Source organism: Ascaphus truei, chromosome 2 (genome assembly GCF_040206685.1).
Source record: "Ascaphus truei isolate aAscTru1 chromosome 2, aAscTru1.hap1, whole genome shotgun sequence".
Taxonomy (NCBI): Eukaryota; Metazoa; Chordata; class Amphibia; order Anura; family Ascaphidae; genus Ascaphus; species Ascaphus truei.
In genome coordinates this window covers 3,242,626-3,256,587 of record NC_134484.1, presented here as the reverse complement: position 1 = coordinate 3,256,587, position 13,962 = coordinate 3,242,626, and the positions used below count along the sequence as shown (strand labels likewise).

The window sequence follows — 13,962 nt, the reverse complement described above, 5'->3', positions numbered from 1 at the left end:
TAGTGTATTACCATGAGAATAAAGTTTGATTTCCTTTTTCTTTAGCCTTTCTAGATCTGGAGCACTAAGCAGATCTCGTATCTAGATGTGCTCCTTACATATGAAAATGGAGAACTGCATAGTGATGTCTATAGGAAGCCCACGGATAGAAATAGTACTTTACCTGCTTCTAGTTTCCACCCAGAGCGTCTGAAACAAAGGCTACCATTTTCTCAAAAAATCAGAGCTACACGAATAGTAGACAGGCCTACTAAACTGGGTGAGACTCTAAAAGAGATTGAGGAGAGATTTGTGGAAAGGGGACATAACAGGTCTGAAGTTATCACAGCTTTTAATAAATCTCCACAACCAACTTCTAAAAGTGATCGTCTCACGTTTGTAAGTAAATTTACAACTGCCAGTGGTTTTATTAAAAGAAGCTGTGTGTGCTGCGCTGTGTGTGTGTGTGTGCTGTGCACGCGCTTAGTGAGTGAAACTTCTTTGTGTGTTGTCAGCAACATATAAAGTAACAATAATATTATTACTGCTTAGAGCATGAGTACATTTGATTAGCGGGGTCATGTTTATTGGCAGCAGTACCAGCATCATGGATGTTGAGCGGGTGGGGGAGCTCTCACGGGGGGGGAGGAATAGGCACATCATTCAGGGGCGGTGTTCGGTACATCACTGGGGTGTGCGTGCGTGTGTCAGTGTGCGTGCGTGTGTGCGTGTGTCAGAGTGTGCGTGCGTGTGTGCGTGTGTCAGAGTGTGTGTGCGTGTGTCAGTGTGCGTGCGTGCATGTGTGCGTGTGTCAGAGTGTGCGTGTGTGCGTGCGTCAGAGTGTGTGCGCGTGTCAGAGTGTGTGCACGCGTCAGAGTGTGTGCGAGTCAGTGTGTGCGCGCGTCAGAGTGTGTGCGCGCGTCAGAGTGTGTATGTCTCTCTGTCTGTGTCCTGCCCCCTCTCTCCTGACTCCCCCCACCCCCGGCAGAGCTACGGACCTGCGGACCCGGGGGGCTCAGTCTGAGTCTTCTGAGCAGCCCACCCCCCAGCGGCGTGCTCAAACTCCCCCCCCCCCCCCCCCCGGCGGAGCGCTCAAACTCCCCCCCCCCCCCTGCGACGTGCTCTAACTCTAGATACTGTATATCCTAATGGACTGAACGACTTCTTGTCATTAGGGTGCTTCATTGAGGAAAGATAAAATCATTTATTTCCTATTAGCCACAGGTTGCTGCCACTGCTTGCTGTACTGGATATAAACTGTAAGGTCAGTATACCTCTGGGGCTGTGATTTCTAAAAATGACAAAGACAAACCTTTTTTAATCTTTTTTATTATCACTCACTTTGCACAGTAGGATGATATATTAGCAGTCAGTTCATATAGTGGTGTGCTGATTTATCCCCTTCTTTCCTTTTTTACACACATCGTGGACTCTTGATGATGAAGATATCCCCCCATTGACTGCCAGGAGAAGAGGACGCACCGAGGGACCACCACAGAGGAAGACTGGAGATCAGCTCATCTCCCTTAAGCTAGCTGACCACGAGCGGAATGACAAACGCATGCGCAGTGACTGACACGCAGTCTGCGCTTCATGCGTTCCAAAGGGAGGAAGAATGAAGGAAATCGGAGGGATTCTTACTGCGCATGCGCGAACAATGAAACGCACGATTTGAGGTAACGTGCTAGAAGAACACAGGACCCGAATGCGTTCCAGCAGCTGGGGACCCAGATTGATGACGTCAGCAAGATGGACGCCGTCGAACAACCCGGTGGGGAGAATACAGACACCACAATGCACAGAGGAACATTAACATCTGTTGGAGATCACCTAGTTAAGGATACGTACTGGACATTGGTTGAAGGGACTGATTCAGCACATGGACATTACTGTGTAAAATGGCAAATGTGACGCTCAGTCGCCTTCTGCAACATACTGTACACCAGGATTTCAACAGATATGTTTATCTCTCTTGATGATAAGTCGCTGGGTTTGGCGCTGGGTTGGTGCTGCTTGGAGATGGAATCGCCCATTTGGTCGTGGCCATCTCGCCGCCGGCGTTTGTCCGCAGAGGGACCCTTCACCGCTGAACATCATCGCCGGACATTTTGCCAATAAGATAGTATGTAATGTTTTGGTTTTTTTCCACAAAAAATTTTTTTATTGGGTTGTGGTACAGATTGAACATTGTCTAACAACACATTGTCATATAATAGTGTCCACAGTCCCATTTTTCTCCTTTTCCCGCTCCGAACAAGTTAAGACATACAGGGAAAACCAACTGACAGACAAGACGAACAGCACAAATAATTGGGGGGGGGGGGGGAAGGCAGGGGAGGAAGGGCGGGGGGAGAGGCCGCACAGGGAGCACCTATCTTCTCTTTCCTCTTCCGGTGTCACACCGTCTTAGTGCGGGCCCACCCTAGAGAGCCCTGATTCACTTTACCGTCATCCCTACCTGTACCCCGTCTAGTTACTGTTAGTACCGTTACTTCGGAGGAGAATGCATCTCAATCTATCAGGGCAGTATGGTGGTGGCGTCCACCCCGGGGATGTCTGATTGGTCTAGCCACGGGGCCCAGACTTTTAGAAAATTTGTGCTGGTGTCATTGACCAGACTCGTCAATTGCTCCATCCGGCAAATATACCAAATTCTGTTCCGAATTTTCGTAATTGTGGGTAAATCTGGTAGCTTCCACAATGCTGCGATTTCGCACCTCATGGCTGTTGCAAAATGTGCAATCAATTTCTGTGCTGGTCTGCCCAGCCCCCGGGTGCGCCTGCCCAGCAGGAACAACCAGGGATCCAAGGGGACCGCCAGTCCGAGAATTCTCTGTAGCCAATTTTGGATTTCCTCCCATAAAGGAGCCACTCTGGTGCAATCCCACAACATGTGTAGTAAGTCTGCATGTTCCCCACATTGTTTCGGGCACAATGTTGGGTAACCTTTTACAAACTTTGCCAATCTCACTGGGGTAAGGTACCACAGCATTAGGACCTTATATGCATTCTCCTTCAAAGTAGTGCATATAGAGCTCTTAGCTGCTGCCTGTACTATTGTGGCCCAGTCTGCGCCTTCTAACGTCTCCCCTAAGTCCGATTCCCATTTATTTCTGTAACTAAGTTTGGTGTCGTCGTCAGTTCCAGGACAGACCACCTCCCTGTAAATCCTAGACATAAGTCCCGTGGTGTCCGTGCCTCTGGAACACAGCTGCTCAAAATTTGTACCCGGGGTCGTTTTGGGATCTTAGTGTAGAAAGCTCTTATCTGGAGGTATCTAAAGAATTCAGAGTTTGGCATCTCTGCTTCTGATTTAATTTGGTCAAAGGATTTTACTGATTGGCTTCCCTCCAGATGTAGTAGCCTCGTGAGGCTCTTTGTTTTCCATGTGGCTAGATTCTTGCTCAACAGGCCCGGAGCGAAAATCAGGGTTCCCCACAAACGGGGTCATGAAAGTGTGCTGGGCAGTAAGGGCACATCTATATCTGGTGTTCTCCCAAGTTGCCAACGAGCTACTCAGTGCGGCCAGCGGCTCTCCTATGGTCCCATGTACCTTTTTTGATAGCCAAATTAGATCTTGTAGGTCTACGGGGGCGCAGCATGCTTTTTCTAACTCCACCCATCTACGTAAGCTAGGGTGCATATGCCATTGAATAATTTGTGTTAATTGGGCCGCTCTGAAATACGATATCAAGCAGTACGCCAGTCCTCCTCTAACTGTTGGTGTGATTAATGTGCTATATTTAATGCGTGGTTTTTTGTTACCCCAAACGAATTTCACCATGGAGGACTGTAAACGGAGGATATCATCCCTGGCCACTTGTATCGGGAGGGTCTGAAAAAGATACAAGATTCTGGGAAGGAAATTCATCTTGAGGCTCTGGATCCTGCCGATCCATGAGATTGTGTAGCCTGACCATTTCCTGAGATCCTCCTTCAGAGTCCTTATCAGTTTGGGGTAATTGGCTTTATATAGGGCGTTATAGTCTTTGTTGATATTAGTCTTAGGTATTTCTTGGAGGAGGCTTGCCATTTGAAGTTAAAATTTAGGTCAATTAGTTTGTCAGTGACCTTTGGCAGGTTTATATTTAGGGCTTCTGATTTGATTAATCTTAAATCCCGAGATCTTGTTAAATTCACCGAGCAAGCTGAAAACATTCGGCACGGAGGTAAGGGGCTTTGATAACATTAGGATAATATCATCCGCATACAGGGCCACTTTGTGTGACTGCTCTTTTATTTGTATTCCTGCTATGTCTGGGCTGTTACGGATATGTGCCGCCAAGGGCTCTATGCATAGTGCGAAGATAAGTGGGGACAGGGGACATCCCTGCCTGGTGACACTTCTTATCGGGAATTCTTCCGAAGGGAAGCCCTGGTGCCTGACCCTCGCCCTCGGTTCCCGATAAAGAGCCAGAATGGCACCCAGCATTCTCCCCCCTATGCCGAACTCTCCAAGCGTCTCTCTGAGGTAGGGCCAATCAATTCGGTCAAAGGCTTTCTCGGCGTCCAGACTCAGTGCAATAGACGGGATGTGTTTCCGTTGTGCCAAATCAATTAAGTCTATGATCCATCTAGTATTGTCTGCCGCCTGCCTCTCGCATATGAACCCTACTTGATCGGGATGGACCAGCTTTGGCATAACTTTGTTTAGGCGGTTAGCCAACAATTTGGAGAAAATCTTGGTGTCCGAGTTGATAAGGGATATCGGGCGATAGCTTTTGCAATCAGCTGGGTCCTTCCCTGGTTTGGGGATCACTGATATAGACGCTTGTAGCATTTGGCCAGGTATAGGGGCACCCTCTAGGAATGAGTTAAACAGTTTCACCAGGTGAGGCACTAGAATATTTCGGAATTTTTTGTAGTATAGATTAGAGAAGCCATCTGGGCTTGGGGCTTTTGATGGCTTCAGTGATTTGATTAACTCAGTTATTTCCTCACCTGAAAAATCTTCCTGTAGTGTGTCCCTTTCCTCTCTGCCTAGTCTGGGTAGTTTCGCTCCCCTTAAGAAAGTTTTCAGCTGTGTATGAGTGGTCTCACAATGGGAGACCTTTGCCCCATCGTAGAGGGTCTCATAGTAGGTTTTAAACTCTTCTACGATTTGTTTGGGATCAGAAGTGAGGTCACCTTTTTTTGGCCGAATTGCCTGGATGTGAAAGTTACGGTTAGTGTTCCTAAGTTTATTGGCAAGTGGGGTATCTGGCTTGTTCGCTTTTTCATAGAATTTCCTTTTGGACCGGGTCATCTCCTTCTCAGCTCGGGAGGACATCAGTAAATTTAGTTTCGTTTTAGTATCCAGCCAGGCCTGAAGGGTCTGTGCTTGTTTGTTATTTTTATGGAGGGCAGATAGGGCTGTCAATTCAGATTGTAGGATCTTAATCCTATGTTCCCTTTCTTTTTTCCGCCTACTCGCTATCCCTATGAGCTCACCTCATATTGTCTCCTTATGGGCCTCCCATAAAGTAGATTGAGACGTCACGCTACCGACATTCTCTTTGAAATATTCCCTGATTTTATCCCCTACTTTTGTTTCAATCTCGGGGATTTTTATTAATAACTCATTGAGTTTCCATGTCGCTCCTGGTCTGTCTAACCTAAGGTCAGTGCACCGCAGCTCTACAGGTGCATGATCGGACCATGAAATATCATGGATTCCCGTGTGGGAGACCTGCGAAACCATTCTGTTGGACACAAAGAGGTAGTCTATCCTGCTGTAGCGGTCGTGTGGATGTGAGTAAAATGTGTATTCTTTTTCGCCGGGGTGCTGCTCGCGCCATATGTCCACTAATCTATTAGCTTTGAGGCCACGGACCCATACTGCTCTGCTTTGCGGATGTTTAACCCCGCCTGGAGTGCATCGATCTGCATGTGGATCCAGCGTGAGGTTAAAGTCCCCACCTAGTATTATACCGCCCTGCGCTACTCTGTGTAGGATCGTAAAGAATCTGTCCATAAAAGTGTCAGCTCGCTCATTGGGAGCGTATACATTTGCTAAAGTGAGAATTTGCCCTCGGATGGCGCCCACCACTATTATGAACCGACCATTGTTATCCCGTTTGGTGAGTTTAATATCTAGTGCAAGGCGGTTGTGTACCAGAATCGCGACCCTCCTCTTTTTTTTGTTAGCTGCCGCTGAAACCCAGGTTTGGTATCTGCTGTCTATGTATTTTGGTGAGTTAGTTTTAGAAAATGTGTCTCCTGTAGTAGGATGATGTCGGGGTCATTTTTTTTATAATCAGTCATGGCCAACCGTCTCTTAAGGGGGCTGTTGAAACCTTTCATGTTGTGTGAAATCACTGTGAAGTCCCTACCCATCGGTGTTTTCTGGATGTCGCCCTGTGATGTAGGCTGGTGTGTAACCCGGAGTACCCTTATCTCTTCTCTGGGACCTCTGGTTCCAGGGTTCTTCTCGTGCTCCTCCAGTCTGTGCGGGGGGGAAACAAAGGGGTACATTCACAGGGAACAAAGAAAGAACAAAAAACAAAAGACAGGTGAGTTCCCATGGTCACCTGAACTGCCCCTTCTGGATTGTCCGGCCTGGGCAAGTCTGTGTTTGATCTTGCTGATGTGTTCTTGGTCCATAGTTGCCGGCCCAGTGGGGTCTTGCATGGGTCCCCTGGGGATTTCTCCCCAAGTACCCATGTGGAGTCTCATGACGACGGCGGGCGTGTAGCTACCTCCCGCCCCGCCCCTAAACCAGAAACATTGTAAACAATTATAAACATTATAAACGACAATATCCACATTATCCAAGAAAACGCAACTCAGCGCACGTTATAACCTCTTCTGGCCCCTTAATCTATTTTACGCTATGTCTGCTTGCCCCGTGTGCGTGGCCATCTCTCCAATCTCCTCTTTCTCTGGCCTTGCTTGTAGGATATGGTGGGTGCAGGTGTATACTCCTGGTGGTGTGAACGATAAAGAACCCCCCTTTTTCTCTCCTTGTCCCTTACTACCTTTGCTATGTAATCTCCTCTAGTGTGATGCCTTAACCTCGCTTGTTGGGGATCGTCGATTAGCTTCCTTCCCCTATGGGTGAGCTCTCCTTCCCTGTCCTATGCCCGGGGGAGATGTTGTGCCGGGTCTGTATGTTTGGGGTGCTGCCCACTGCCATCTAAGGCCCTACTGGGGCCTATCTGGGGCTTGTCTGGGTGCCGTTCCTTTGCCATCGAATGTGCTTCCCATATGTCCTATACCCCATATCATGGATCCCCGGTGGCTGTCAGCTTCGTGTCTGTCTGTGCATGTTCAGACCCCCCCGTTCACTTTTCGAGAGGCCCCCCCCCCCTGTGCCGCTGATATCGGGCTGACTCCGCTGCACACCGGCTGTGCACTTCCGGTGCCGGTCATGGTGTGCCCCAACCAAGATGGCCGCCCGTCCATATCCGGTGACGTCCATCCGGTTCTCGTCATTCGGCTGCTGGATGTCCTCGGAGGTGGACGTCTTCCCGCGCTGTCTTCCCGCGCTGAGCCCTTCTTCATCCGGCGGTGTTCTGCTTAGCCCGCCATGACCAGGAGCGCCTCCATCTTCTTGAGCGTGCGTTCCACGTCCCTCTTCCGGGTTGCAGTCTGCCACGCTCAGCCAGGATTTCAGGTAAGTGCGTGGACAGCTTGGTATTGCAGGTTACCGCTCCTTTTGGGGTCTTGTGGGACACCTGTGAGGCGATGTGGGAGCTTTGTGGGGCTTCATCATAGGGGTGGGCGGCAGGAAACCCCGCGCCTCAGAACAGTTTATAATAGGTTAGCAGCGCCATTTTAACTTTAACTTGCGCCTCAACTTTGGCAACTGAACCAGGGAAAGTGTCTTTTCTCCATGACTGTTCAATCCTTCTCCGATTCACTCATTTTCCGGTTTTTCTAGGAGGTGGTGACCTGTTGCCATTCCGTGTCGGGCTCCGGTTCTTGCCGGGGCCCCGGCGCCGGACCCTCCTTCACCCCCAGTTTACGGAGAAAGTCATTGCCCTCTTCGGGGTCTTTAATGGAGATGGCCCTCCCGTTTCTAATGACCAGCAGGCCAAACGGGAAGGTCCATCTATAGCGTATGGCTCTGTCACGGAGGACTTTCGTGACCGGCTGTAGCTTCTTGCGCCGGGCCAAAGTTATGGGGGAAAGATCCTGAAACAGCTGGAGGGCGGCCCCCTCAAACCTGCAGGCTCCCTCTCCTCTTGCTTTCTGGAGGACCGCTTCTCGGGTGCGGAAATAGTGCATGCGGGCGATGACATCCCGCGGTTGTTCATTCGCCACCGGCCTACTCCTGAGGGCCCGATGACACCGGTCCATCAACAGCTCCGCCGCGGGAATGTCTGGGAGCAGGGTCGCCATCCAGCGGGTAACAAAGTCCTCGACCTCCGTGATCTCCTCAGGGATGCCGCGTATCCGAACGTTACTGCGGCGATCCCTGTTCTCAGAATCCTCCTGTCGATCTGCCAGATCCGAGATCTGGGCCTGCAGGTAGGAGGTCCGTTTCTCTGTTTTCTTGATGCTTGCGGAGGCAGTCGCCATCTTATCCTCCAGGGCACCCGTGCGCTCCCCTAGACCTTGGACCTCCTTCTTAAGTTCGTTGATCTCCGCACGGAAGAGCGTTTTCATCCCGTTGTACAGGCGATCAAAATAGCAGTGCCGTACTGGTTGCTGCTCCGGTGCCTCCTCCATGTCCTCCTCGCGGTCGGAACCCGAGCCTGCGGCGGAGCCCGGCGCCATTTCTGTTTCGGCACCTCTTGCTGCAGATCGGCTTAAATATTTGCGTAAGTCGCCTGTGTTTTTTGTTGTTGTTGACTGCGGGGCCATCCCTGCTAGTTCCCTGGCTTGTGTGGGAGAACGCCGGTTCGAAACGCTTGTTTTCTGTGGTTATGATTGGTTTATGGAATTGGCGGGGGTGGGAGCTCACGGCTTAAGCAGATAGCCACCTCACCATCGCGCATGCGCCTCGATAGTATGTAATGTTATGGTGTTTAGCGGTTAGATTACGGGGTTAAGCATGGCCGCCGACAGCTTTGGTGGGGCCCAGGACGGGAGTTTCCATTAGGCCCCTAGTGAGTCGCCGGTCTTGCAAGCCCCCCTCTATCCCACCTCCTAGCTCTTACCCCCCTCTGTCCATCTCCCCCGCCTCATGTATTTGTCTCCAAACTCTCCTCTCACTCTCCCCCTCTCCTCTCACTCTTCCCCCTCCGCTATCACTCAATGACCCCCTCTCCTCTCACTCTCCCCCGTCCGCAATCACTCAATGACCCCCTCTTCCTCAATCCTTCCCTTCTCCCACTCATTCCGCCCTCCTCCCCTTGCCACACATACAATTTCACACAAATCTCCGCCACATACAATAACCCCCCCCCCCCACCCCAACCAACACACACAGACACACACCCACACAAATCCTCCCTACAATACAATAACCCCCCCCACACACACAATATAATCACCACACACACACAAAATACAAAAATCCCCACACTCACACACACACACACACAATCACACAATACTGTACAAATTCCCCCACAATACAACAGCCCCCCACACGCACAATCCTCCACCCCACATACACACACACACTTCCCACAATACAATAACTCACCCCCATCTACAAAATACAATAAACCCCCACAAAATACACTAAAAACATACACACACCTTATCTTTGAGGGGAGGTAGGGTCTCAGTAACACCTCTGGTGCTGCACCAGTCCATTCACGTAACCTGGGCAACTTCTGGGCAGGCCCAGCTTCACCGGCTTCTGGCAAGCGCCAGAGGGGAAAAGGTAGACTGCAGGCCCAGCTAATGGCATGCACTAGAGGGTAAGAGACAGGCTGCGGGCCCAGCTAATGGCATGCACCAGAGGGGAAGAGACAGGCTGCGGGCCCAGCTAGTGGCATGCACCAGAGGGGAAGAGACAGGCTGCAGGCCCAGCTAATGGCATGCACCAGAGGGGAAGAGACAGGCTGCGGTCCCAGCTAATAGCATGCACCAGAGGGGAAGAGACAGGCTGCGGGCCCAGCTAATGGCATGCACCAGAGGGGAAGAGACAGGCTGCAGGCCCAGCTAATGGCATGCACCAGAGGGGAAGAGACAGGCTGCGGGCCCAGCTAATGGCATGCACCAGAGGGGAAGAGACAGGCTGCAGGCCCAGCTAATGGCATGCACCAGAGGGGAAGAGACAGACTGCGGTCCCAGCTAATGGCATGCACCAGAGGGGAAGAGACAGGCTGCGGGCCCAGCTAATGGCATGCACCAGAGGGGAAGAGACAGGCTGCAGGCCCAGCTAATGGCATGCACCAGAGGGGAAGAGACAGGCTGCAGGCCCAGCTAATGGCATGCACCAGAGGGGAAGAGACAGGCTGCGGGCCCAGCTAATGGCATGCACCAGAGGGGAAGAGACAGGCTGCAGGCCCAGCTAATGGCATGCACCAGAGGGGAAGAGACAGGCTGCAGGCCCAGCTAATGGCATGCACCAGAGGGGAAGAGACAGGCTGCGGGCCCAGCTAATGGCATGCACCAGAGGGGAAGAGACAGGCTGCGGGCCCAGCTAATGGCATGCACAGAGGGGAAGAGACAGGCTGCGGTCCCAGCTAATGGCATGCACCAGAGGGGACAGGCTGCGGGCCCAGCTAATGGCATGCACCAGAGGGGAAGAGAAAGGCTGCGGTCCCAGCTAATGGCATGCACCAGAGGGGAAGAGACAGGCTGCGGTCCCAGCTAATGGCATGCACCAGAGGGGAAGAGACAGGCTGCGGGCCCAGCTAATGGCATGCACCAGAGGGGAAGAGATAGGCTGCGGGCCCAGCTAATGGCATGCACAGAGGGGAAGAGACAGGCTGCGGGCCCAGCTAATGGCATGCACCAGAGGGGAAGAGATAGGCTGCGGGCCCAGCTAATGGCATGCACAGAGGGGAAGAGACAGGCTGCGGGCCTAGCTTCTGGTGTGCACCAGAGGGGAAGAGACAGGCTGTGGGCCCAGCTTCTGGTGTGTGCCAGAGGGGAAGAGGCCTATAACAGCTGGACCCGGTGGTATTTTGAGGCCCGGCAGCTGGATGCTGAAGTTGGGCTGGGCCCAAATTTCAGCGCTGGTCGGCCAGGTCTCCCGCAGCCACCGGGCCCATCTCTCCCCCCCTGCAGTTAAGGATTGGACCTGGGGTTAAGGATTGAGGTTTTAGGGTAAGGGGTTAGGTTTTTAGGGCAGGGAATTAGGTAAAGGGGCTTAGGGTAAGGGGTTTACGGTTAAAGGATTAAGGTTTTTCAGGTAGGGTGGTAGCGTTATAACATATTAGGGGTTAAGCTTCAGGGTTTTAGGATAAAGTTAGAGACTTACCTTGGCAGCGAAACGGCCGGCGGTGAGATGTCCCTGTGGCGAGGTGAGTGACGGGTAAACGCCAGCGGTGACTTGGTCACAGGAAAATGGGCGTAAACAAATGTCCTAGACCTGCTTTGAGATGTTTATTTCTTTTCACTCCAGGAATTGTTCCCACTGTTGTTCTCACCCATGAAACAAATACATCTCTGTCCGACCTGAGAGAGAAATTTGGAAAGATGGGAGCAAGGAACGTGTTTTCATTGGAAAATTACACAACAGAAGATAACCTGAAAACCCGCGAGAAACACGAAGTTCTTCAAGATATCGAATTCTGAATGAGAGAGGAAAGAGATCCCATCGATGAAAAGATTAAGCGGAAAGAGACTCTGTACAAATGTGCACATGGCAGAGATTTAGAAAAGCGGGAGAATCACAGATTGAGGCTCCTGTCTGATAGTCAGAGACAGAGGGGAGAGTTGATGTGGATGAGGGAACACCGGGTGAATCAGAGAGAGAGGGGAGAGTTGATGTGGATGAGGGAACACCGGGTGAATCAGAGAGAGAGGGGAGAGTTGATGTGGATGAGGGAACACCGGGTGAATCAGAGAGAGAGGGGAGAGTTGATGCGGATGAGGGAACACCGGGTGAATCAGAGAGAGAGGGGAGAGTTGATGCGGATGAGGAAACACCGGGTGAATCAGAGAGAGAGGGGAGAGTTGATGCGGATTAGGAAAGAGCGGGCAAATCGGATAAAGAGGGGAAAGTTGGAGAATCAGAGAGAGAAGAAGTTTGCTGAGAAGGGTTTTTGCTCTAAATTAATAAAGAATCCATTGGCTAAGGTGATCTCTTTGGATAGATCAACCTTGCTAGCCAAATCTGGATTAAAAATAAAATCTAATCCTAAATATAACAAGATTGAAGAGTCTGCTAGATCTAGAGCCCCAAGATTCATCACAAATTTTAGCCAATCATCAGGTGAAAGTGATATGATTCTCAATAAGAATTGGGAAATTCTGAAGTGTGACCCCCATTTGGGGTCCAGGTTGCCAGATAAGGTGTCAGTGGTATTTCGCAAAGCACGAAATATAAAAAACATACTGGCACCTAGTAGGGTTACACGTGATGTGGCGTCTACTGCAGTAACATCTAGGGATCATGGGAACTATAGATGTGGCAGGACACGCTGCATTACTTGCAGGCATCTAGTAACATCCAACCAATTTGTCTCGTCTGTCAAGGGGAGCGCGCACAGGGTTTTAGGATCTATAAATTGCCTCAGCAAGTACATCATTTATTTATTGTATTGTAGTTGTGGCAAACAATATGTTGGTCACACTAAACGTCGATTATGTGATCGTTTCCTAGAGCACCGTAGAAATATATATATAATGAATGGTGTAAATAATCCTATCTATAGGCACTTCAACTTGGTGCACAATAGGGAACCTGCATCATTAAAAATTCAAGGATTAGAATATATCTCACCCCAAACACCGGGTGACCGTTTAAAAACACTTCGTAAACGTGAGACTTATTGGATCGACCAGCTTGCCACTATGAAACCTGGTGGATTCAATCAGTCTCTCGATACCAGCATTATCGTTTAAGTACTCTCCTCCTTGCTTTGAGAGATGGGGTAAGACACCTTGTAATCTCTGATCCTGTCTAGCTCTGGCTCCTTGGGCTTTTTGTGCTCACGGTTCTCTTTAAAAGACCTGTGGGTCTGGTATTATAACTAGTACTGGAATGTGTATTGTTATGGACAATATTGTTATGCTGCTTATTGCTTTATTTCCGGTCGTGTAACATGGGCGATATCATGTTTAGCTAGGAAAATTTACACATAAACCCCACTGTGGTTCTAATCTGATGCCGCACTACTGTTCTCCTCTGGATTTATGACATATATTATCAGGACTTTGCTGCTGGATCTTTCACTTCTGCACTTTGGTTGGGGGTTACCCTAAGCAGGACTTTTCATTCATCCACCGCTAGTCACTTCGAAGAGCGGAGTATACATACTAAGTGTACAGCCATATTTAGGGCTCTATTTTTTAGTACCTTAGCATTGCCATGGTATTGTTGATCTGGGTTTATGTGTAAATTTTCCTTTGCAGGCAATGTTTGCAGCCTTCAGTTACTTAGGTAGCGTAGACACCTAACATATGTATGTCTTTTGATGTTTCTGGACATACATATACATATTTATATGGATGGATGCTCATTTGTGTCCTCTAGGTGGTCTCTGACTATTTATTTGTGTTTGGCTTTATTGTGAGCCCCACGTGTGCAGTTATGTAGTTTGGGTCTAATGATTTTTTCTCTCCCCTTCTTATAACCGGCCGGTTGTAATCACACTGGGCACTTCGTCCCCAGTGTAGCTTGCTTTAATACAGAGGGGGTTTTCCTTGTCTCTTCAAGGTTTGCATTTAGCTAGTCCTTCTCATTGGTCTTTTTGGGAGTTCAGTAGGCAGGTTCTTTTTAGTTAATTTTATGTCTGTTTATGTGTATGTGTGACATGTTCTGTTTGGAGTTTTTGATTTAATTGATCTAATAAATCTATTTTCATATATTGTACAATATGTCTGAGTGCTTTATGTGATGGTTCTGTTTTCTTTTTTTGTGGTACACACACACACACACACACACACACACACACACACACACACACACACACACACACACACACACACACA

General features: G+C 49.8%; 1 long non-coding RNA gene across 1 annotated transcript; it reads left to right on the top strand.

The window, feature by feature from the left end:
• The first annotated feature begins 1,332 nt into the window (after positions 1-1,332).
• LOC142474959 (uncharacterized) lies at positions 1,333-13,578 on the top strand. Its single transcript, XR_012790651.1, has 2 exons — positions 1,333-2,101; positions 11,429-13,578. It is a non-coding gene; the product is annotated as an uncharacterized LOC142474959 (long non-coding RNA).
• Positions 13,579-13,962: the final 384 nt, after the last annotated feature.